This window comes from Triturus cristatus, chromosome 1_1 (assembly GCF_964204655.1).
Source record: "Triturus cristatus chromosome 1_1, aTriCri1.1, whole genome shotgun sequence".
In the NCBI taxonomy this organism is placed as follows: domain Eukaryota; kingdom Metazoa; phylum Chordata; class Amphibia; order Caudata; family Salamandridae; genus Triturus; species Triturus cristatus.
In genome coordinates, this window is record NC_140579.1 from 825,540,339 (window position 1) to 825,563,051 (window position 22,713).

The following is a 22,713-nucleotide window of genomic DNA, read 5'->3' on the forward strand; positions in this document are numbered from 1 at the left end:
GCAGAGGGCTTCAAGGCCCAGCCAGGGTACAGCAGGGACACAGAGTCATACAGTTCAGTGGCAGGGATGTTCATCTGCCAAGATGGGCTGTGTTCGGTGCACACGTGCACTCACCGTTGGTCAGAGGGGCCCAGCTGCACTGCCCGCGTGAGACTGAGCCTGTTCCAGTCGGGCCCGTCAGGAACACGTGCGCGCGCGCGGGACTGCCGCGGAGCGCATCTATCAGCTGGGGCACACGTGGTCGATCTTCGCTCTCGTCGCCAGTGTTGTGGGGCAGCTCGCGCTGATGTAGGCCCTCGTTATATGCCCCGCAGCTATAAGAATGGACACCACACTCTGTGTCTGGGTATCGGCGCGTGACTGCCTCAGCAGGCCACGCCCCTTTATTTTATATCGAGGCGTACGCCACGTTCGTGGCGTACGCGTTGCGTAGTGACATTATGCGCTCTAGCGTCTAACGCTAGAGCGCTAACTGTAACACTTGCCTCCATTGAAAGACAGACCGGCGGCTTCAAACAGTAGGTCCGCCTAGCACTAATCTGCAGCTCATAGTGCAGGCCTGCACTCTGAATGGTACATTCACTGTAACTGGGCACAGTGTCCTGGTCTGAGTCAGCGTACCCAGTTATGGGTACGTTGTGGCATCCTAAGCTAAGCAGCTAAGGTCATTGCAACGAAAGCACATGTTTTAAGATGATCAGTTCAAACATTTCACCAAATGGTGTGTGAAACACTGCGCGCATAAGCGGAAAACTGAGCACGGTAACCGGATCAACACTGACTGTTCAAAATGTGCCACATTCACAAGGCCTGTGCAATGCATGTCTTGAGTAAAGATTTTCCAAAAAGACCAAGCATATTATCCAGCGATGTACTAAAATGTCGAGATTTGCACCAGAGGCTGTCTCGGCCCTTATATCTAGAGTGATTTCAAACTGCGCATCATTTCCAAGGATATTTCAAACAGGACCATGCATAATTGAGCACTAGTTTGAGGAGGTCTTTCATATAGTGCACTCAGTGGCGTAACTTGGTCAGTAAGATTAGAGGGGGTGGTGGGTGTAAGCTTCGGATTGCCGAACAATCACGCTGGCATATCTTGATAAAATGCAGTCAGCATACAGAATTGTTTCACTTTCACACAGAGCGCTGCATTGTTTTTATGTTGTTGTATGAAACTAATGCAGCACTCTGTGTGAAAGTGAAACAATTCTGTATATCAACTTCTGTTCGGCGTGTTCGCCAGTGATCAACGATTTGTGCATATGACATTTCTAATACTTTTATAAATAAAATATTAGTGTAAACACACTCACGGCCCGAGAATGATGAGTTTATGTTTTCCTCAGACTCCGCTCCTCTTCTCCAGTCGACTCCTGCGTGCTCCGAGTAAGTTATGACCTCACCTCCCTCAGGCTCGGTCCCACCCCGGCTAGCGGTGTCTCAGTCAATCCTGGCGCTGCTTGCAGCGCCAGGATTGGCTAAGAGCAGGGTGAGTCACCGCCAATTATGAGAGCCAGGGGCTGCTGTATGAAGCACCCTTGGGTTCCTCCCTCGCCGTCGCTCTGCGGGAAGGTGGTGTGCTGCACATGTTCGGGCTGGTCATAAAAATGACCAGCCCACAAATGGACTATTGGTGCTGCGCTGAGACTGTCACTCAAGCTGCCGCAGCCCCACCCCTTCGGCCATACGCTTGCCTAGAGTCGGGCGTCAATCACAAGACTTTGTTTTTAATTCATTTACTTAAGGAAGTTGGTGGTAGTGACGGTGACAGTCGGTGGGGCAACGCCCCCAATGGACGCACCGCCACTGCTGATTACTCTGCAGACCTCAAACTTTAGCAAAACGCAAGCATTTTCCTTACATTTCTGTGAGGGAAGGTTCCAGAATCTACAGGGATCCAAAAGTTCCTACCACCCTTTGTTTTGAGAGTTCTTCCAATAAAAACAGTACCACATCTTGTGTGGATGGTCCTTTCACCTGAGACACAATAGGCCCCAAAACACAACAGGGAGACAACAAATGTTCCACATCAAAATAAACCCACTTTGGCGATGTGGGTCGCTGGCGTATTTGGGCCGGGCCTCAACAGACACTCAGGGAACCCTACCAAACTCAGATATTTCAGAAAACTAGACTCCAAGAGGAATCCAGGGTGGTGTGACTTGCATGAATATCACTACGTTTTCATACCGTCAATAGCCTGGAGATCGCAAACTTTGTCTAAATACACACATTTCTGCAAGGGAAACTTCAGGAAACTGCGCAGATCCATGCAATTCCTATCATCCAGCGTTCCCACACTTCTCCTGATAAAAATGGTACCCCACTTGTGTGTATAGACGTAGCACACATGATAAGAATGGATCCCTATCTGGGGGAGAGGATGTGGCTTTATGGCTAGAGCTGTCAACCTCGATGCTGCGGAATCGGATTCGAGTCTCAGCAGGTACGCTCAACCACTGTGATTCTGGGCAAATTACTTAATCTCCCCGTGCCTAACAAAAAATTAATGTGTCCATCTATAACCGAACTGGTGCTCATGTAAAGCACTCTGAAACCTTCGGGTCAAGTTTGCACTTTATAAAACTCCGGGGGAAAAAAAAGACTGGTTAGCGGACAGTAACAGGGATTTATATCACTGAGTCCTAAGTTACATCACAGACAACAACATTGAGGCTTGCGAGTGCTTTAGATAACAACTAACTCTGTAGGCCAACTTAAAATAGTAATAATAATTCTCTTTCTCCAGCTAAGCATCTACAAAAACAATGTGATACTATATGAATTTAAAAAAAAGTGTGTTAAGTGAAAACGAACTTACAGAATACCATGTCTCACCCTAGTGTACTTCCCAACCAACATATGTTTAAAACAGATGTCGAATCCACAGAATGTTTCAATATTTAGGTAACATCTTCCTTATAACCAGAAAAGCCACTGATAGGCAAAAGGTACGTTCCTTCTGTAAGGCTTTTTATTAGTTATAAAAGCTGCTTCAATCAAGCATTGATGCCATTTTCCAAAATGTATTATGGATTTAATTATTTCTGTCGGTACCTATGCTTACCAATTTGGATTTCAAATTCGTATGTCTAATTTAGGCTGTGAAGACTTGCTGCTGTTTTGTCTTCAATTACCTAAGAGAGATTTCATTTTCTTTTGCCAGGCCATGTTGCATTCAGGTGTAAATAAATACTTTTTCGTCATGTGCTTGATATGACAAAAAACATTTAAAAGTAACCAAACCATTGTTTTGTAGTACCCAGCATTGTGACCGAGCTACAAACCACCCCTGAAGCTAATCTCAGATGAGTAGTAACATTTCACATTCAAGTTTGAATCTTGTAGTTTTTAGGTCTCGCCTGGTGAAAGCAGTGCATGCGCTGCCCTCGTCAGAGAGACCTTTTGCAATCGATTCTGCCAAAGCCTTACTTGCACTCGCAGGGATGGACAAAGATGGCTGCTCTCGCCATTTGTCCAAACCTAACAGCATGCACGTGCATGTAAGGACAGTGGACAGCCCGCCGCCATCTTGATAAACACGTGTGCTTTCACGGCGTGCTTTCACTTTAAACGCAGTTTAAAGTGAAAGTACGCCGCCATGCGCGTGCGCGCGTTCACTGCGCGCCAGGCTGGCCGACCTCCCTTGTTAATGGCCAGTAGTTATCTAGCTCCAGCCAGCAGCATGTCCTGCTGTCTGCGCGGACATGTGCAGTGAGCTTGGCTTTCGCGCGCCTCGCAGCCAAGTAAGGGCAGGAAGCTAACTAGAGAGAGCTCCACTCTGAAAACTGCCTTCACAGAGGTCCGTACCATGGGCATATCTCCACTCAGTAAGGCTGCTATTTTACGAAGTTTCACTAGAAATCCTCTCACACTGGCTGTTTAACCTGATGTCTTGATCCCTCCACAAACAAGATCAGGGATGCTGCTATCTCCGTAGCTAATGTCTTCTCTCTACCAACACAGTTAAGACTCGTGAGAACAAGAGACAAAAGAGGCCGCCGGCAGTTCTGCCCAGTGAAATCGATATTGTACTAAAAAGAGCAACGAGAGCACGTACTGTGCACAGATATTATAATTAAAAACTAATCAGAGTGCGTGATCAGTCTGCATACAATTAAAATGGCGCTGATATCTGCCCATGTAGGTGTGCTTCATTGCCGCACAGCTGGTGTGTTTGTGAAGGCGGGAAGCCCTGCACGTGCTCCCTGACACCTTTGCCAATGAGAGCGTGCCTCTGGCAGACATGGCCTCCACAGACGGCCCTGCCGTGGGAACATCCCCTCAGTAAATCCGCGGTTTCACAGCTATTTAACCTACTGTCTTGAGCCTTTCTCAAGTACACTGAAGTGCGCGGACCAGGGATGCTGATATCTCCCCAAATTGGTGTCTCATCACCACCGACACAGCTAAGCCCCATGCGAACGGGTAAGAAAATAGCCCACCTGTTCTGGCCAAGAAAATCAGTACTGTAGATAAAAAAGAGCAACCAAAGCGCGCACTATGCACAAATACTATAATTAAAACAAGCATTGGCATAGCCAATAGGTCTCGCTATTGGGACCTTATAAGTATTTAGTTATGCAGCACAATATCCTTTGTGCAACAATAACTGTTGTATGGCTAAGCACTTATAAGGTCCCAAAGGCGAGACCTATTGGCTATGCCAATGTTTGTTTAGATGATTGTTTGCTACATGAGTTACTCAATGGCCCAACAGGTTCAGTGGGTGGGAGATTGTGCTTAAGTTCAGCTCCCGCCAGCATAGGGTAAAGCAAGTAAGCACTAATACAAACTGCTTGCTGAACCCATGCAGTGTCTGACAGCTCCAGACTATCCTAGCATTTCTAGCAAACAACACTTTTTTGTTAACTTTATATCTCATTGAATTTTAGGTATATGATCTGCTGTGTACAAAGCAAACATTGGCTGAATATACTACACATAACATGGAACCACTGGCCGTTAATGTTCTCCAGACCAGGCAATAGAGAACGAGTCCCACCACTTGGTGCAACCCATTTTACAAAGTCTATCACTTTTTTATCAATTTTAATATTAAGGATATATGGTGTCCCATCCTTCTCCCTCTAGATTCACCGATATGGTTTCGACAGACAACAATCGTAAGGCATTCGTTGACTCAGTGGCCCTGTTCCTGCGGAATCATGGCTTCGACGGGCTGGAGTTAAACTGGCAGTACCCAGGCTCTAGAGAGAGCCCTACAGAGGACAAAATCCATTTCACAGCACTCATTCAGGTATCTGAAGTTCAATGAAGGCAACATATACAAGATTAGTTCTTCAGTTCTTCGGGTCTATGGAGTTTAAGAGCACCTGGACAATCATGTGTCAAGGATCTCCGGTTGGTTCTTCCTGAAACCATAGAAGTCAGGTACTACTGCAATCTCAGTGAATTGTCTAGCACCTTGAGTTTCAGCAAGGTACTAATGTCCAATAGACAAGGCTTACAAGGTTGACGAGAGTAAAATGCTAAATTCGTGTAGCACTTGTCACGGTCAATGAATATACTGTCCCAGGAGTTTCTTACAACTTTGTGTAAATAACTTATTTACTAAGGAACTGAACTTGAAACGAATAGAGTTCAAATAGCATTATTATATTGTTGTTTAGTTCACGTTCCACTATGATGAATAGGAGTACTCTCAAATATCTCTCTGTTTTCTCAGTCTAAATGCACCAAACTAATTTTGATAACAACAGGGTTGATGCAGAAAGATACATATGTGTGCAGTTCAGGCATGATCATTCACACAGCAATTTGACTTAGTTCAGTTGTATTCAAATTGCAGAGACAGGCAAAAGGTAGGGACTGCCAAGCTCCTGTGCTTCAGTCCTGTGCGGGGGATGACAATAACACTGTCAGTACAGTGGGAGCTTTTTCAGCTTTCAGGAACAGTCTGAGAGTCTCTTCCCTTTCTCAGGTCCAGATACACATGGTAAGCGGGGACCACATGAGCAAGCACACTCAAAAACTCTTTCCTCTCAAGGTAAATGCAAAGGAGTCAGATGTGCCATGTGTTAAATTAAAGTGGGAGTGGTCAAGGAACCGTTAAGGCAACAAGTTTCTAGGGGAACTACCAGGGCTAGGCTGCATGTTTGTGCACACCAGATTAGTTGAAACAGAATCCCCTGTTCAGAGGAGGAGGGAGCTCAGCAATCCATGTCTGCAGAAGCAGTTTTCTCCAAGGGCTTCTTAAGTCTTCACTCATCCTTACCTGCCCTAAGACGTCTTACAACACAATCTATTGGGAAATTGCAAATAGGTGGACAGTGGCTGCAGTTCTTTGATATTATCACACATTGCAAAGCTGAGTTCCTCGGAGCAGAACGTGGAGTAGCTGGCCTGGAGTTCTTGGCTTTGAATAAGGAAAGTTCTCAGCACCTGTGGCCATGCAAGAAAATAGGAGATAGCAGCTCATGTTATGGCTACTATTAAACCCATGGAACAACATGCGGAATCTAGGGCTAGGCAAACACGGGTGCTCACAGGACTGGAACACCCCACCCTTCACGTGTCCAAGCACAAGCTTGCATGTAGCTCTTGCAGTCAAGGGGCAAGAAATGGAGTCCAGTCACAATAAACTGCACGGATCTAAACAGGGAAAGCCAGTAGACAATCTCTCCACTTTGTGATGCAGGTAAAAGGGCTATATACCACGGTTGTAGATTAGCTGCCACCAATGATTAGTTGCATTGTAACCCGGACCTGGGGACAGTAGTAACATATGATTAAAGGAGTACAGTTTAGAAGTTACAAAACGCGTAGCGCAAATGTCTGGAGACATGTGACTTAGGCAGTCTGCAACTGAAAACACCGGGGCAATAAGAACAATGTAATCAGGGCTGATTGGTACAATGGTGACTGTGCCTTTGAATTCTCCACCCACAAGGACTCGCTCATTGTGCTGTAACCCAGCACCTTGCTGAAGGGCACAGGTCTTGGGATTAGGACACACACAAAAGGGGAGGACATTAAAACATAGGCTCAAGCAAAAGTCTAGGAGATGGGCACCTACCTACATTTTAGTTCATGTTGTTATGTGGGCGTCTAAATATGAGCATGTATCTACAACTTCATTGTATTTTATGTAATGGTTGAAGATTCACATGCAGAGTGAACACCATGAGCTATAGAGGTGTGATGACAAATTAGAAGTGCAGAGACACATTTTCTTTAAATCTGTCTCCTTTCAGGAATTGTCAAAAGAGTTTCATGAAGAAGCTGTGCGGACTAGGAGAGACCGGCTGCTTATCAGCTCAGCTGTGTCTTCAGAGAGACGAACCATCATCTCAGGTTACGCGATCAGTGCTATCTCCGGGTAAGCTCCATCAGCATGGCTAAGATGTGGTTTGATAATGCAGAAAGGCCTTACACCTTTAAAATCCAGGTCAGGCATCTGAGTTGTGTATATTCTGCCCAAATAAGATCCCGGGTCGTGTGAGTTGGGGAAAGGGAGTCAGATAAAGAGTGAGAAAAAGAGAGTTGGATGTAGATCATTCAGGCATCCTGTGACATTATATCATGAAGATTTCATCCTGCTGCGGTGCAAAAAATGACCACATAGCCAACATAACACACTATGTCAGAGTCTTCCCAGTATCCATGCCCGGATCTTGAGATAAATCAGTGTCCAGAAAGATGGAAACCAATGTGTGGTTCTTCCAACTCTTGGCGTTTTGGGGAGTTTGTGGCAAACCTCAAGCCATTCAGACACATTAAATGTGTGAAACTGAGTGCATAAAACAGAATTAAAATACACGAGTGCTCTACTCAATGTTACACCATATGTAAATTTAAAACTAAAAGCAGTATAGTTTTCAGGCAACTGTTCCACTTCAGCTTCAGAAGGACCACGATCCACCACCACCAGCAACAGGCTGCACGCAGAAGCAGGAACAACATCACAGCCGACCAGCTCGCGACTTCCCTGAGCAAGAACCCACCCACCAGCACAACGAACCCCAGCCAAGCGGCCACCAACCTCACGAAGTGGATCAGCGACTGCGCAGACAACCTCGCCCCCTTGAGGACCCCGCCTAGCAGACCCGGCAGCAAGAAAGCCCCATGGTTCACCGACGAACTCAAGAGCTCCAAGAAGAACTGCCGAGCCCTCGAGAGAGCCTGGCGCGGAGACCCAACACCGGACAACATGACTGCCCTCAAGCTCGCCACCCGAAAACACCACCAACGGATCCACGCCACCAAGAAAACTGCATTCAAGGAACGACTGGACAACAACGCACACAACAGCAAGGAACTCTTCAACATCGTTAAAGAGATCTCCAACCCCAACGCCGGAAACAACGACATCACCCCTTCGCAAGACCTCTGCAACTCCCTCGCCTCCTACTTCCACAACAAGATCGCGGACATACACAACAGCTTCAGCACTCAACCGATGCACGCCACGACCGAACCACCGCCCCCCACCACCACCCTCCGCGCCTGGACCCCGATCGACACCGAAGACACCGTCCACACGATGAACTCCATCCACTCCGGATCTCCGACCGACCCCTGCCCTCACCACGTCTTCAACAAGGCCGACGCTGTCATCGCACCCCACCTGCGGGACATCATCAACACCTCCTTCGACACCGCTACCTTCCCGGAGAGCTGGAAGCACGCCGAACTCAGCGCTCTACTAAAGAAGCCATCAGCCGACCCCACCGACCTCAAGAACTACCGCCCCATCTCGCTGCTCCAGTTCCCTGCCAAAGTCATCGAGAAGACCGTCAACAAGCAGCTGGCCGCCTTCCTCGAGACGAACGGATCCCTCGACCTCTCGCAGTCTGGCTTCCGGGCCAACCACAGCACCGAGACCGCCCTGATCGCAGCCACCGATGACATCCGAGCCCTGCTTGACAACGGAGAAACAGCAGCCCTCATCCTCCTAGACCTCTCCGCGGCCTTCGACACTGTCTGCCACCGTGCACTAGTGCAGCGCCTCAGCAACGTCGGAATCCAGGAGAAGGCACTGGAGTGGATCATCTCCTTCCTCGCCGGAAGGACACAGAGAGTCCGTCTCCCCCCGTTCAGATCAGAAGCCACCGAAGTCATCTGCGGCATCCCTCAAGGCTCCTCGCTTAGTCCAACCCTCTTCAACGTCTACATGAGCCCCCTCGCAGACATCGCACGCCAGCACAACCTCAACATCATCTCCTACACCGACGACACCCAGCTGATCCTCTCCCTCACCAACGACCCTGCCAGAGCCAACCTTCACGAAGGGATGAAAGAGGTAGCCGAATGGATGAAGAACAGCCGCCTGAAACTGAACTCGGACAAGACGGAAGTCCTCATCCTGGGATCTTCACCCTCCGCCTGGGACGACTCCTGGTGGCCCCCCGCCCTAGGCAGCGCACCTAAACCAACAGACCACGCACGCAACCTGGGCTTCATCCTGGACTCCACCCTCTCCATGACCAGGCAAGTCAACGCCGTCTCCTCGTCGTGCTTCAACATCCTGCGCATGCTACGTAAGATCTTCTGGTGGATGTCCACCGAGACCAGGAAGACGGTCACCCAGGCCCTCGTCACCAGCCGTCTGGACTACGGCAACTCCCTCTACGCCGGAACCACCGCCAAACTCCAGAAGAGACTCCAGCGGATCCAGAACGCCTCAGCACGACTCATCCTGGACATCCCCCATCGCAGCCACATCTCCGGACACCTGAGAGACCTGCACTGGCTCCCGGTCAACAAGAGAATCACCTTCCGTCTCCTCACCCACGCACACAAAGCCCTACACAACCAGCCGCCTCAACTTCTACGCTCCCAAACGCCAGCTTCGATCGACCGGCCACGCCCTCGCCGCCGTCCCCCGCATCCGAAGAGCCACCACAGGGGGACGGTCCTTCTCCTACCTCGCCGCCAAGACTTGGAACTCCCTCCCGACCCACCTCCGCCTGACCGAGGACCACCTCGCCTTCAGGAAGCAACTCAAGACCTGGCTGTTCGAGCAGTAGCGGATGCCCCCCCCTAGCGCCTTGAGACCCTCTGGGTGAGTAGTGCGCTATATAAATGCTTTGATTGATTGATTGATTACATGAAAGCTGGTAAGGATTAAAAAAGAAAGGCATATCTGGTAATCTGACTGGCTGTTTGAAGCCTACCAGCCATGTCCAGTAAAAAACGGGATCGGATGGACAGAATTTGTTTGCCCATGGCAGTGTTTTTTTTTGCAATAAAAGTTAAACAGGTATGCTGCAAAGTGGCTGACAGGGAGTATAGTTAACACTGGACACGTTATTTCTGCCATATTTTCCAGAATTACTGATAGGATTCATGGTCTACGTAGTGCTCCGTCAAAGAGTGGCAATTCAATTAATTACAAAACTACTCCTATTCTTCTTCCAAAAATGAAATTTGTCCTCGGATATCGTGGTTTTAGTTATCCTGTTTGAGCTCTTTCAAAATTTTCTGGCAAGAACTTATTACACACAAAGTTGTGCACCTCTGTAATAATGTATCCTGCCTGGACTTACCTGCATGCCCTTCTGCTGAAGAGAGCCTTATTTTCCTACCTTAAAGAATACCTGTCTCCGATAGAAGTTAAAACCCATTTAAATATACACTGCTGGAATATTGGTCTAGAAGAAGGAGATCCCAGAATAGGGAAGTCAAGCTATCCATTGCCTGCCTTTCTAGCAACACCCATTGCGAAGATCAGATGCTGCAGGCCATGCTCTGTGCCAGTCTCCTCCATTAGCGGATGTTGTTTCAGCTAAAGGAATGCGTTTTCAGATGAAAAGCAGGAGTGCTCAACTGATTATCTCACTTGAAACCGTGGAGCTCTCAACCCTGCGTCTCCCTAACCTGATAAGGGTCTGCCCTAATCCTGTACCCACCTGTGGTGCTGTGCTGATATCCAGCCACTGGCTCGATGGCCCACTTAAGTTAAACTCTCATCCCTTAACACCTTGAACTGCAGCTTCCTGAACTTTGTTCCTAAACGAACTCTCTTTACTTGATATTCCACCATTGAAATCTCTGGATCCTATGCAATCACTTTTGTACTGTGTTCTGCCGCTTAGAAAATCAATTTCTAACTCTGATTCTATATGCACTTCTTAGGATGATTTGTTTTGCTTGTACTTTTGCCTTCTTTACCTTAATCTTAGCTGTCCTTTATTGCTAGTTTGAACATTGCTCTGATGATCCCTTTGAGCAAGTCTAAAAGTTATAAAACCCTATAAAGAATTACAGTAAGGCTCTGTAATGTGGTGTTACGACCAGAGTTGTCGGCTGTTGGAACTGGGGAACGAGGCTAGAGTATCAGCGCTGGCTCATCATCCTGTGATACTGGGCATATCACTTAATATCCCCATGCCTAAATAGCAAAAATAATGAATGTGTTATTGAGTAATGTAACTGGTGCTCATGTAAAGCGCTCCATAAATACTGCTTAGGGGTGGCACCACCAAGTGTAGGTCAATGCTGTGGACCCAAAGTATTTCAGTGATCAGCGACAAAGAGAAAGGCTACAGTAAGGTAAACGAACAGATGAAAGTAATACATGTGTGCGGAACCCTCAACAAATTACATTGTCCTCTGTACAGGGATCGGCAAAGAACAGCATCCTTGCCACACAGCAGTGTGGTGAGTATCTGAATTTTGTATATCATTACCTAATGTGACGGAGACAAGAATGTGGGCCCCAATCTAGAGTAAATGTGTTAACCTCTAATTTTCAGGAAGATAAGGAATGATTCTGATAATCATTAAGGGCAATAGATACTGACAGGTCTGTCTTGATTTCAGTCAACTAGCTATGGGCGGCCATTTTCTTTACGGCATCGTACAGAGTATGTAAAACAATGGCCTCAGTTCTCACCATTCCATCTCCACTCCTATCCTTGGAAAGCTTTGTCCACCAGGCTACCAAGGACAACCATCATGAAATTGCAATTACTTAAGTCGCTAGAAGTCTCCCTACAAATCAACTAGAATCTTTGTACTGGTGTTATAGAGTTAAAAAAAAGGTGTCAGTTCTCCTTTCTGGTGAAAAATCTTTTTTCTGCAAGTGCAAGAATCCCACCTGAAATATTATTGCCCTAGGATCATCTTCACCATATATTCTTATTCTGAATCAATCAACACTATAACAGAAGACTTGTTGGAATGGTGCATGACATTAAGGTTATAGAAGATCAGAAAACCATCAATGTTAATGCAAACAGAGGGATAGAGGTCTGCTGCTTCTTCCAGGTAACCATCCTTGTGTTTGTAGACAATCACTGGGGGCCGCAAATAGTGACCTGCCTGATTAATATTCAATAGGTATGTTGTCCTGCGACCCTTTGCGAATGGAAACATTGCAATGCGATCTATTAGTATTTAGGGCAAATTGCAAAATTAAAGATGGGTCACAAAACGTTGGCGTGTAATTTGCTACCACTTTTTACAACCGTTCTGTTTGTAGATACACGCCATACACTCAGCACAATTGCCATGGTTTAAGGTAAAGCAGAACAGCCATTCCATTGCAATGAATTGGTAATTATGCTCACAGCGTTAGACAAGCATAAACGCATGTGTGGAACTTCCTTAACAATGCATGCCTAGAACGACATCATTCCCTTAAAAACCTAAATAACACTTCAAGTTAGAACATCAAAGCTCTTTGGTCATGCTATGCTCTTACTGAGGCATTTTAACACTGCATCTAATCACCGGAATGTGTGTTAGCTTTCAGATTTAAGGAAAGTTTTAACACATAAACCAGCTTCCAGTGTGTTTTACATAAAGTAGACAAAAGCAGTAACTCTACCGGAAACATGAACCATAGCAGAACCTGGCATGGTGCCTAAACTACTTATAAATCAAGTGGTGCACTTTGCTTAGCAATAATGCCAGATATTCCTAGAGTGAATGACCTCAAGCTAGTATACAAGTGTACACACACAGAAGTTCCGAAATAGTCACACATAGCCTCTCTATTTGAGTCATTTGTGCATCTTATACCATACTAGGATCATTTCACATATTGTAAACATCGCCCTGCTACTGAGAGCACCACTTTGAAAAATGCACATGATGGTGTAAGCTACTGTTATGCTGATTAATGCTCAAATATATAAGCAAATGTCTGGACACCTAATGTACAGTCTGACAGTACCACACATGTGGACAGGCTGACATCACAATGCGAGGGCGAGAGATAACCCGGAGAAGACCCATGTTATGTACCCTTCCCCTCGTACACCTGCTAAGACACTGCCCTACCTCTCTGCTAAAGACCTACCTGTATTTAACCTGAGCTCTGTTCTACACACACCGCAAGGCTGCTGCTCGAGTGCAGTCTAACCACTAGACATGGCAATGTGGGGCCTTCTAAAGCACAGAGCCTTATAAGCTGCAGCAAAATGAAAGCTGGGAATATGGTTTTCTTTAACAGACTTGTTAGACCTGGCATGATTGGCTTGGGTTTCCCGATTATTTTGCCTTGTCTCCTGTTATTTTTACTGTGTGTTGGACTTCGTTTTTTCTGATCTGGATGCTTTGGGCACTTTGTCACTGCTGTTCAGTGCCAAAGTGCAAGTGCTCCCTGTAAATTGAGTTTATGGATTGGTGATTCCATGATTGGTTATTTGATTTTCTACAACGTCCCTAGTACAGTGCACTGTGGGTGCCCAGGGCCTGTAAATCAAATGCTGCTAGTGGGCCCGTAGCACTGATTGTGCCACCCACACAAGCAGCCTTTCAAAGGTAACTCAGACCTGCCACTGCAGTGTCTGTGCGCAGTTGTGACTGCCATGTCAAACCTTCTCTTTTCTTACATGTGAGTCACTCATAATGTAACCCTGTGGGCAGGGTGCAGTGTATGTGAAAGGTAGGACGAGTCCTGATGTGTGGCATGTCCTGATAGTGAATTACTGCCAAATTAGTTTTTCACTATTAAGAGGCTATCTGTCCCATAGGATAAAATGGGAGTTCATTTATAACATCTTATAAATATAGCTTCCAATTGGGACAAGATAGGAAGATAAAGTTTAGTATGCCTGAACTCAGGATATAAAGATCCATCTTTTAGTGAGGATGATTTTTACATTCTGAGTTTGAAAATACCACTTTTAGTATGTATTTTATTGCCTAGCCATCCTGTGTGCCTCTGCTAGGTTGTGTTTTTACTGTCTGGCTTTGGAGTGACTGGGGTTGGGAATGTGCATTCTGTTCAGACAGCTACTTGGGGGGTGGGGGGTGAGGTGTGTACTGCATTTCCAGGGTGAGTCGGGATGGGCTGAATAGACCTGGGCTGCATTCAGAGTAGGGGCAGGAGATATCTTTCACACCTGAATGGGCCTGGTCTGCCTTTAACAATGCTGTCTACACCTCCTGCCAGGAAGCTGCACCAGAGAGGACAGAACTGTTTTTGGCTGGGCAAAGAGCTTCTCTGCCACCAGAGGACAAAGGATTTTGTGCTATAAAAAGTGGGGCCCAAACCCCAGACTTTTAGTTTACTTCTGTAATTCAAGAGGAACCTTTGCCAAGGAAAAGAGCTGGAGAAACTGAGAAGAAGTACTGCCCCTTTGCTGTGTGCAGTCAGGGGTTGGCCTGCAGTGGTGGTTTTTGCCAAGGAAAGGACAAGGACTTTGCTGTGTGCTGTGGTCCCTGCTTGAGGAAGATCTCCAAGGGCTTGAAGTAGAGCTTGCCTCCTGTTTTTGAAGTCTCAGGGATACAAAGACTTCACCCCCAGCTCATCTGAACTTCCTTGCAGAGAGGTCTGACCTGCCAAGTGGTGCATGTTGCTCTTCTGGGCCTCTGGAGATTGGTCCTGCTGTGGGAGCTGGAAAACTAAAGCAACGATGAGAAGCGCGATGCACCTGCACTTGTTTCCGATGCATCGCTGAAGAAACCGACGCATCGCCTTCCCGCTGCTAGAGAAATCGCTGCACGCCGCATAGAGTGCACCAATCTACGGAGTCTAAGATCACCCTACTGATTCCAACGCAGGCCCGGCTGTGCAGCTGCAAGAACCAATGCATAGTGAGAGCGCTGCAAAAAAAAACAATGCAGCACTGTTGCCGCCGCCACATTGAGAACCAACAAATCCTCAAGCATCCCACCGATGCGCCAAGTCTACAAGGACACCGGGGCTGCAGTAAGAAACCAACGCATCACCTCCCCTGCGTGTCAGTAAGGAACCAACGCATCACCTCCCCTGGAGTAAGGAACCGATGTATCACCTTTCCTGCATGTAAGGAACTGACGGCATCACCTTCCCTGCGGTTGTTCTTGTTCTTGATTTTAACGCATCCAAGTTACTTTGTGTTGAAAGTGTTACATCTATAGTTTGCTATGGACAGAACTGTTTCTACCTTTTAAAAGTCATGTTTTGATTACTGTATTGTGGATTTTTGTTGTTTTGGTCTTGTTTGGTTTAGATAAAGATCACGTATTTTTCTAAACTGGTGTGGTGGCCATTTTGTAGTGTTTTCACTATATTACCGTATGTGTGCACACATGTTTTACACACTGCCTCTGAGATAAGCCTGTCTGCTTGTGCCAAGCTACCAAGGGGGTGAGAACAGGGGTTATTTTAGAAGTGTTTCCCCCCTTACACTCACTAGGAAGAAGGGTCCCTACTTGGACAACGGTGCGGACCCCCATTTCTAACAAGACTGCATTGGTAGAGCTAAGCTGTACTCTTAAAAAAGTGCCATTAAAAGGAGTCATGAAATGAGGTTTGCATTGTAAGTGGGGACCTTAAAGGGCATTTACTGTAAATATTGTGCAGTTGGTAATTTTGACAAAGGCCAGTATTTTTGCTGAATCTTTTTCTTCAATAAAATGTATTATCGAATGTTATTGTTGTGGGACTTGGAGAGCAGAAACACATATTGGATTGTTCTGTTTTTAGTGTATTACAATCATTACTCAGTGAATATATGCAAGAGTAGTTCGAGACATGATAAATTCAAATAGGTAGAAAGTGTAATACATTCATGAGATATTCAGAAGGCATTTGAAAGCAGTATACGTATGTGAGGAGCATTATTGATGGCTTCATTGAAAAGAGAAGAAGCAATCCAGAAGAGAGAGAAAGAAAGGGGGAGGGTGGAGGAGTGGGATGGGGGGTTGATGTTCTACTCCATGTTGTTTGTGTAAAAGAAGAGGAGTGACGTGATATGTGACTAGTCTCAACTATATTAATTTGTGTTTTATCTTTTGGATATAGAGGTCAACTTCATTCCAAAGCCTGTGTGAGGTTGAGGGGTTAGCATTTCTGTTGGTTACTGTGTTATCAGTACTTCTGTATCAGCACTTCTGGCAAAGCAGATTCAGAACCACCAGTTCAGATATTCTGGTTTGATTTCCATTTGCAGAGAATGTTTTGATCGCTTTCGTTCACAAAAGGTTGAGGAGGCAATGGTCGTTCGAATTTAGTTCTAGAGGAGGGTTAAGGGACCAGGGGCTAGGGTTATCATGTACAAGTTGAGGCTGAGGTTGGTTTACAATATATCCTTTAGGGTTGATGTGATTTAGAGCCAGTACTTGTCAAGCAGATTGCATTAAAAAACACGTGTGAGTGAGCCAGATGCCTTGCAACAGTTCCAGCATAGATCCGATTCAATGAGACCTAAATTAAAGATTTTCTTGGGTGCCCAGTATACTTTATGGAGTGACCATAGATCGCACTGAGATAAGATGGGGGATATTTAATCTTTTTAAGGAGAATTTCCATATGCTTTCTCATGCTTCATTAGGAAGCGTGTAGGTGTTACTTCCCATGTGTTCTGAATTGTTAAGGTGAGTTTCTTATTTGAGTTGTTAGAGTTTAAGATCTTATATGTTTTAGCTGCCACATGTGGTAGGGTATATATTTTTGTTAATATGTCAGCGAGGTCAGATGTGTGTGTTTTCCTGTTTTTGTTTAAAGCAACCTTTAATTATAGGAATTTGTAAAAATCCAAGTTACTTGTATCGAGCAGTGCTTGTAGTTCAACAAAGGTTTTAGGTGTCTTAAAAGAGCCCAAACCTTGTGAAAAGAAGACACGGCGTAGAAGGTAGGAGTCAAGTTTATTGGATCTAACATTCTAGAGTGGAACCCCAAGCAGATCCCAACACACCCCCCTTCCTTCATACTAAAGAAAAACAGGAGGAACAGAGGATGAATAAAGATGATGGGAAAAAACAGTAACAAAAAATGCAGACTGAGAAAAGGCAACATAGCATAATACAGAGACGACATTACAGCATGTTGTAATCATGAAACTTTGCAGGAATAGACTTCAATGTGGTGGATGCGCCCCTAGAAGGAACACGGTCAGAATGAATAGTTTCCCTCCCGTGAACATTGGAGGGCACAATCGTAGAGGGGGAATGAACGCCAAATTTCTGGTTGACACAGTCAAGCATAGACTCAGGTACAATGGAAACAGCACACTTGTTCCAAACTTTCCTGTTCTCCAACACCACCACATGATTCTTTACTGCAGACACTCTTTTGGGAGCTGAGAAGCGAGAATCCCCCTTGCGAAGAAAACCGGGTCTCTTGTCTCTCACCAATCGCCCACTTTGACAGGCAATGAACATCGAACTCCCAGCCTGGTGTCATACTTAGCCTGAACAGCAACCCTGACATCAGTTACAACAGACAATTTCTTTGTGTCCACTTCCCTCCTGAAAATCCACTTTTTGTTTAATTTGGAGCCAGCAACTCCCCTCCTGAGTAAGGTAAACGGGGCAATGCCAGTACTAACATGGGGAGTGGACCTCACAGCCTACAGCATGTCGCTGACAGCTTGTCGCCAATGTAATCCATTCACTAATGCCAGCTGCAGGTGTTCCTTGATGACACGGTTAAAGCGCTCAATTAAACCATTACTGCGTGGGTGATAAAGGGATGTAAGGATGTGTCTTACACCTATATCCTTGAGAAATTGTTGCATCTCGCAGGAAACCAACTGAGTACCATTGTCTGACACCAACTTCTCAGGAAAATCTTCCCTGAGAAAGACATTGTGCAGAAAGTTGATAACAGATGAAGAGTTTGTATTGTCTACGAACCTGACTTCAGGCCATTTTGACATGTAGTCAATTAGATCTAGAGCATATTTGGGAGAACTGCCAACAAGTCCAAAAGGACCCGCAATGTCGAAGGCCAATTTAGTCCAAGGAGTGTTCTTCACCACAACAGGTTCAACAGGGGAAGGATGTGTTACCTGGGATTTGTCGCTTGTGACACAAACGCAGCAATCACAAACAAAATGCTCAACATCCTTATCAAGGGCAGGCCACCAAAAATCCTATCTCACCCTACGTTTCATAGCTCGAATGCCAGGATGGCCCTCATGAGCCAAATTCAAAATCCTTTTCCGTATGGACAAAGGAACTACCAACAAACCACCTCTCCTCAATACCCCATCAACCACGAATAACTCATCCTTAACTATTATGTAGGGCATTAACTCAGAGGGGCAATCTTTATTTATTTATTTATAAAGTTTTATATAGCGCGAACATGATCCCGAAGGATATCAGAGCACTTTACAATTTGAGGGAGAGGAAGGCAATAGTTGCAGTACAATCGTCAGAAGGGGTACCAACTCAAACAAATCCCATATGCATATCAAACAAAAGGTTACAATCGAAAGGGCCAATAAAGGGTAAGATGAAAACGGGAACATAGCGAACTGGGAGGGGAGCAAGTGACTAGTAAAGCAGAATAACATCACACGCAGGACTTAGGGTTTAAGTCCAAAGTATTAGAGCAGACGATCCGAGACCCTTTTAAGGTAGGAACTTGTTCATGAGGAATCTTTTTACTTCCAATTTGGAGGCAACCTTGGAGGAGATTCTGCGTATTTCCAGTGGGAGAGAGTTCCAGATCTTTAGTGCAGAGCCAGAGAAAGCACGGTGACACGTTCTCTTTTTGCGAAAGATCTGAGGTTTCAGGAGGAGTTAGCACTCCGAGAAGGTCTACCCCCTCCGGATAATTCTAGCTTTTGCACTAGATAACTGGGGGTCTTGAAATAGAGGGCTTTGTGAGATAGACAGGCAATTTTTAGCTGAATTCTTGCTTAATAGGGCAACCAATTTAGGGATTTTAAGACTGGGGAGATGTGCTTGTTTCTTTTGCTCCCCGTGACCAGTCTGGCCGCCGCATTAAGTGAAGCCTTTAGTGGGGCCAAGGTATATTTGGGGAGGCCACAGAGTGTAGCACTGCCATATTCTAGCCTCGGCAAAACAAGCGCTTGGACCACTTGCTTGAAGTCGGCTTGTGTGAGGAAAGGTTTGAGATTCCTGAGTACCCTCATAAGGTGATTCGCTCCCTTACACACATTGCTGATATGAGTTTTCATGTTCAGATGCTTGTCTAGGGTGAGTTCGAGAGATTTGGCTGAGTCAACAAAGAGGGGGGAGCAGTTGAGGCAGTGAGGTGGTTTATCCAAAGGTCTATCTTGGGGATGTGATTCGGGGGAGAAATGAGAAGGAATTCTTTGTCACTAGGCCACACACCAGCTAAGAGATCAATGACTTTCGTAACATCAGCATCTTCAGACGTACTCTCCAACCATTCATGTTCCGAAAGAGCACCGCCAACAGTGTCTTCCAAGGAGCACACCGCACAAACCATCTCCAAATCATCACACTCCAACATATCATCCTCACATGAGAGAGGTAATCTGGATAGGCAATCGGCAACATGGTTTTTGGCTCCAGCAACATACTCAAGCCGATAGCGGAACTCCTGTAGTCTATATTGCCATTTAGAAATGTGTGGCGTGGCTCTGCCACCTTCCTTGGTGGTAAACAAATCGACCAAGAGATTATGGTCGGTTCTTAAGATGAACTCGTTGCCCCATAAGAAATTTCTGAAGTGTTGGACTCCCCACCACAAACCAAGGCTTCCTTTTCAATGGTCGAATAGGTGCTAGGTGCTCTCGGCACCCCTTGAGGTCCTTGAAGCGAAGGCTATGATTTCTTCACGACCATCACCCCTCCTCTGAAGAAGGACTGCCCCTAAACCAACATTGCTCGCATCAGTGGATACAATACATAGGTCATTAATGTTAAAAAGTTTAAGGGGACGAGCGTGTACAATTTCTTGTTTGATTGATTCAAAATTATTGTTGCAATCAACATCCCATACATACTTGACATTTTTCTTTAGCAAGTTCCGCATGGAAGCGGTTTTGGTGGAATAGTTACTGACGAATTTGGCGGAATTCTCCACCAGCCCTAAATAAGAGCGAATGGTCCTTGCTCAAAGGTGTGGGTGCATTCTGGATAGCCTCAATGATCTTCAGTTTGGGTTCAATTCCCTTGTGTGAGATATGATGACCAAGGTAATCAACACCCTCTTGGAGGAACTTGCACTTATCTGCCCTCAACATTAAACCACAAGATTTAATAATGCTCAGAACATGCTTGACCCTCTCCTTGTGTTCAGATTTCGTCTTCCCATAAATGAGAATATCGTCCTGAAAAAATACGACTCCAGCAATGTCCCTAAATAGGTTGTTAATCAATCTCTGAAATACTGCTGAAGCCGAGGCAAGGCCAAAAGACATGCAAATGTAGCGATAAGCACCCTCTGGAGTAACAAAAGATGTTAGATGTCTAGATTCCTTACACAGCTCAATTTGGTGAAACGCTGAAGAAATATGAAGGGAGGATTAAACTTGCCATCCTCCAGAGTGGCCAACATCTCATTGATGTTTGGTAGTGGTTGACGATCAACCCAGATGTTAGCATTGAGGTCTCTCAAGTCAACACACATCCTGAGATATTTTTCAGATTTCCACGCTAAAATAATGGGGGCCAACAATTCCTAACCTTCGATAGGTTCAATAACCCCTGCTGTACACAAACATTCCAATTCACGCTTGAGTTCATTACGTAGACTCAAGGGTACCTTGCGAACTTTATGAGCTACAGCCTTTGCACCATCCTTGAGTACAATGCAATGCTGAAACCCCTTTAGTTTCCCAAGTTCACCATTAAATACCGCAGGAAAAATGTGTGCCCACTCGTCATTGGATAACAGTGTGGGCAGGGGACGAATCAGGAGATGTGAGATTATAGAATTGGCTGAGGGCATTGCAGGACACTACCATATCAGGATGATTAGGGTCTAGGACGATATTAAGAGCACCCTGCTCGTCCCACCCCAACAAGTTTGCACCATCCTTGACTACAAACACAGTCCCTGTAGCTTGATCAGCATTAAAAGACAGATTTGCCAAAAAAGTTCCTAAAACTTCCACTCTTTTACCCCCATATGCAAAGATGTTGATGTTAGACGAATTGGACACCGACTACTTTGCTAAAATCTTTGACATTGATGATGGTAAAAGGCGAACCCGTATCTGCAAGAAAACTAAGGCAAATGCCATTAACACTAATGTTGCATGAAGGATATTTCCTTTTGTGAGACCCCCCAAATATGATAGTTCGACAACACCTTCAGCATGAGACGGTGAAGGGGACAACATCAACAGTTCGTAGTTCACATCATCAGAATCCATCAGGTTTTCTGCAATGGCCTTCACCACCTGAGTTGAACTCTTCTTAACAATGGCAGCTTTGCACATTCTGGAGTAGTGACCTTTCTTTCCACATTTATAACAAATTTGATTCAAGGCAAAACAACATTTGGCATTCCCTAAATGTGACTTACTCCCACAACGGAAGCACATGACCTCCTTTTGTTCAGGTTTGGCTTTGGGGTAAAGTGTAGTAGGACGTAAAAAACTAGCGGCGGATCCCTTTGATGATTTAGAGACAGGTTTAGTATTTAAGAGTTTGATTTTGCTTGTTGAGGCAGTACAACCCATTTCTTTATGCAAAATTGGGAGTGCTCTATACTCCTAGCCAAGGTGAGTGCAGTTTCTAAGTCAGGATCATCACAGGACAATATTTTTTCTTTGACCTTTTTGTTAGACATCTTTTCAATTAATTGGTCACGAATAATCTCATCTCTAAACTCCCTGTAGTTGCAGGTGACTGCTAGGATTCAAAGAGAAGCAACAAAGTCATCAATGACTCACCAGGAGTTTGAGCGCGTTGTAGGAACTTGTGACGTTCAAGAACAATATTTCTTTTAGGACTGAACCTTTTATCTAAGGTTTTGACAACAGAAGCATAGTCATCAATGAGTAGAGAATCTCCATTGTCACCACCATTTACAAGAGTACTTACCACTTCTAAAGGGAAGGTTTTCAAAATGTTCCTACACTCAGAGCCTAGATTGTAAATCAAGAGCGCTTTCTTCTTCTTAGAAGTAAAGGTCTCACCGTCAATGGCTACCAGGTTTGCTTCAAAAGTATCTTTCCACTGTTCCCACTGAACAGGTGGTGTACCAGTAGACTGTTAAAAGGGTGGAGGCGCCGAAAATGATCCAAGGCCAAGCGTGGGTGAGTTGCTGCCCAGCACCAACACAAACTGCAAACCTAAGCAAGTCGATAAACCCAGACAAAATGGTAAAATGACGTGAGAGTGCACAGAGAATTATATGAAAACTTGAAAGTTGACAGGTGGGGTGCGCATCACCGAGGTCGCAAATAGTGCAGGTCTAGAGTAACGATGCACAAATACATCACAGGAGAATGTCATGAAGTGTGCGCATCACTGACGAAAAAGGAATGTAGAGAGAAAACAAGGGTGTGCGCATCACGGGATGCGCAGTATCGAAATTGCCATAAAATGTACTCATCATTGAAGGAATGCAGAAACCAC

At 45.5% G+C, this 22,713-nt stretch overlaps 1 pseudogene across 1 annotated transcript in view; it reads left to right on the forward strand.

Moving 5' to 3' along the window:
- LOC146871127 (acidic mammalian chitinase-like) overlaps window positions 1–22,713 on the forward strand; it is a 285,562-nt pseudogene that overhangs the window by 71,980 nt on the left and 190,869 nt on the right. Inside the window, exons 4-6 of the transcript XR_014979029.1 lie at window positions 5,098–5,263; window positions 7,221–7,345; window positions 11,439–11,628. The product of XR_014979029.1 is annotated as an acidic mammalian chitinase-like (transcript). The remainder of the gene's footprint in view (window positions 1–5,097; window positions 5,264–7,220; window positions 7,346–11,438; window positions 11,629–22,713) is intronic.